The sequence below is a fragment of the Salmo salar genome, chromosome ssa29 (assembly GCF_905237065.1).
Source record: "Salmo salar chromosome ssa29, Ssal_v3.1, whole genome shotgun sequence".
In the NCBI taxonomy this organism is placed as follows: domain Eukaryota; kingdom Metazoa; phylum Chordata; class Actinopteri; order Salmoniformes; family Salmonidae; genus Salmo; species Salmo salar.
The window spans coordinates 8,219,521-8,223,605 of NC_059470.1; positions in this window are offsets into that span (position 1 = coordinate 8,219,521).

The following is a 4,085-nucleotide window of genomic DNA, read 5'->3' on the forward strand; positions in this document are numbered from 1 at the left end:
CCTGCGACTGCCTACACCTCTACACCAGTGACACTATGTGAGTCAAGAGCAAAATTATACACTTAATTTAAGCTACATTATTGCATGATAAATATTTCTGATCAGTGATAGATGAGAAAATACATTAGCTATACCACCACTTATTTGCCCAGCCAGATCAATTAACCAAATGTACAGATGGATAATCAGTTCAACAAAATCACATTGACTTATCAGACAAGCCAGGGGCTTTTGGTTGGAAGCAGGACAAGGCGGTAAATTAGTTAATAGACCAATAAGAAAAAGTTCTAAACCTCTGCCAATAACAGCTAGTTTTCCATTTTGCCTTCCCCACGCAGACCCTGCCAGACAGTCCTAGCAATGTTCCTGCTTGAGAAATTGCTCTTTGCTAAGAAGCTTTTGACCATTTTAATTACACAATCACAGTAAGGTTAGTTATTACCTAGAAATGATTTAATATTGAGATACAAACAGTTGCATTGGACCTTTAAGCTACATAACATGCTAACAATATCAGACCTCAGGATAAGACCCAGATGCAGACAGTTCAAAGTAACATGTTTACTACAAAAACGGGGCAGGCAAACGACAGGTCAAGGGCAGGCAGAGGTCAGTAATCCAGAGCAGAGACCAAAAGGTACAGAACGACAGACAGGCTCAGGGCAGGCAGAGGTCAGTAATCCAGGGCAGTGTCAAAAGGTACAGAACAGCAGGCAGGCTCAGGGCAGTTAGAATGGTCAAAACCGGGAAAACTAGAGAGCAAAAACAGGTGTACGAGAAAACCGCTGGAATTCTTGACGAGACAAGACGAACTAGCATTAGACAAACAGAGAACACAGGTATAAATGCACAGGGGATCATGGGGAAAATGGGTTACACCTGGAGGAGGTGGAGACAAGCACATGACAGGTGAAACAGATCAGGGTGTGACAAGCAAAATGTTCTGACCACTAATATATGAGAAAACTTAAATAAAGATGATCATGAGCCCTCACCTCAGCTAACAGTTTACCAGCCTAATTGTAACCAAATATCCAAACAGAGATTCAGTGAAAAAAAAATCTGACATTGATTGATTTATCAAGCACTTGTCTCAAAGCACCAATCAAAACTGTGCTAAAATTATCGTCTAGTTCACCACACACAACTTACATTTGACATTTTAGTCATTTAGCGGACACTCTTATCTACTGTCTTAGATTTAGTATAATGGTTGGATATGACGTTTGGAGTTTTACTAGGCCTATAAGCAACAATTTGATACATGCCTTCAATTGCATTAGCCTACTTAATTCTAATATTTTCATCATTCAGTTGATCATAACTAAGGTGAGTTTTCCTTTCTCATCTCTTTCCAAAGACAAGGGCTGTTTTCTCTTCTCCTCACTCAGCTGTGTTTATTTTTGACATCATGTATGGTTACCAATGCCATGTAGGATATGGTTCTAACATTTCATTGCTCTCTGGGGTATGTGGGACGCTAGCGTCTCACCTGCGGGACACACTATTCAACAGCCAGTGAAATAGCAGGGCGGCAAATTCAAAACAACAAATCTCATAATTCAAATTTCTCAAACATACAACTATTATATCCCATTTTAAAGATACACTTCTCGTTAATCCCACCACATTGTCTGATTTCAAAAAGGCTTTACGGCGAAAGCATAACATTAGATTCTTAGGACAGCACCTAAACAAGAAAAACCACACAGCCATTTTCCAAGCAACGAGGGGCGTCACAAAAACCAGAAATGCAGCTAAAATTAATCGCTAACCTTTGATGATCTTCATCAGATGGCACTCAAAGGACTTCATGTTACACAATACATGTATGTTTTGCTCGATAAAGTTCATATTTATATCCAAAAACCCCATTTTACATTGGTGTGTAATGTTCAGAAATGTTTTGCCTCCCAAAACTTCTGCTGAAGGAGCACATCAATTTACAGAAATACTCATCATAAGCGTTGATAAAATATTCAACAGTTATTCAAAGAATTATAGATACACTTCTCCTTAATGCAACCGCTGTGTCAGATTTCAAAAAAGCTTTACGGCGAAAGCAAAGTTTGCAATAATCTGAGTACAGCGCTCAGATATCAAAACAAGCCATACAGATACCCACCATTTTGGAGTCAACAGAAATGACAAAAATTACATTATAAATATTCACTTACTTTTGATGATCTTCATTGGAATGCACTCCCAGGAATCCCAGTTCCAGAATAAATGTTTGTTTTGTTCGATAAAGTCTGTAATTTATGTCCAAATACCTCCTTTTAGTTTGTGCGTTTAGTCCACTACTCCAAAAGAAGGAAGTGCGCGCAAAATGTCACGACAAAAAGTCAAAAAAAGTTATATTTACGTTCGTAGAAACATGTCAAACGATGTATAGCATCAATCTTTAGGATGTTTTTATCATAAATCTTCAGTAATATTCCAACCGGACAATTCCAATGTCTTCAAAAAAGAAAAGGAACACAGCTAACTCTCATGTGAGCGCGCGCCACTGAGCTCATGTCATTTTCTCAGTCGTCTACTTCCAGGAGCTCTTATTCTCTCCCTATTCACAGTAGAAGCATGAAACAACATTCTAAAGACTGTTGACATCTAGTGGAAGCCTTAGGAAGTGCAAAATGAACCCTAAGTCACTGTATACTGTATAGGCAATCACTTGAAAAACTACAAACCTCAGATTTCCACACTTCCTGGTTGGATTTTTCTCAGATTTTTGCCTGCCATATGAGTTCTGTTATACTCACAGACATCATTCAAACAGTTTTAGAAACGTCAGAGTGTTTTCCATCCAAATCTATCCTACCTTCTGAGCCTGAGTAGCACGCAGCTTACTATGGGCACGCCTTTCATCCGGATGTCAAAATACTGCCCCCTACCCTAGAGAAGTTAAAACCCATTCTCCTAAAACTATTTAAAATAATAACAGTGGTCTAGAAATGTTCTAAGAACATGTTGTGGGTTGTCTATAAAAATAAATTTCCCAGAATGCATTAGATCACACACTGCATTATGAAAGAGAAAAATCTAATATCTCATGAGAATTTAAAAAAAAAACATATTTGAATCAGAGTAATATTTGTAATGGTATGTGTACACTATGCATTAAATAAGTGACAGATTATTTTGATAAAATATTTGTCAAATGAGTGAGACTCATATTTCATGTCTCTGAAGCTGAATTGCTTTGAATTAAGCTGCATTTCTTTGAATTAAATTCTACTTCCTTCAATTCAAATTCTGCTTCCTGTGGGGTGTGGCCAATTCAAATTCATGGGTTGAATTAAATTCAGAAATTCCAAATTGACCCCAACCATGCTCTTCATAACGCACATTGTTGAGGAAAAGTTTATAATTAAATGTCCTGACAGGTTAGATGGGTTTTATTGTAAGTTTTGCAATTTTCGTAATGCTTTTGCACAACTAAAATGTCGCCCTGAGTATTTAATTTATTTCATTTGTAGTTTCTATATGGTTTATTTGATACAAGTGCATTGATATATTGAATAGCCAATTATCATTTACCAATAACAATTTATGACCATCTGTAGCGTTGAAATCAAATCATGCCATACAGTATCTCTGCAAAGGGAAATTAAAGACCCTTTTCAGATGAAGTTGCCACCTCTATTTCAACGTAATTCTTGTCCTAGAGCGGAAATGCTCGATTAGGCTTCACCTCAGAAGAATGTAGTAGGCTCCTAATACATACTCATGAATTGGGGTTGAGAACATCATGGTGACTTCTACATTGAAAAAAAGTGCCACCATGTGGTCTTCTCCGAAAGAGCCACTGGTATAGATTATAGGTACAACTGTCCCAGCGCCCTGGTTAGAGGACATAAATGACCAGTAATTGACTGGGATACAACTCACACTTGGTTTGCATACACCAAACAGACACACGGCAAACAGGAAGAGGAGACTAGTAGTAGAGATTGATAATGAAAGTGGTTTATTGTCAGTGATGACCTAACATACATTTACATTTTACATTTTAGTCATTTAGCAGACACTCTTATCCAGAGCGACTTACAGTAGTGAATGCATACATTTGATTAAAAAAAATT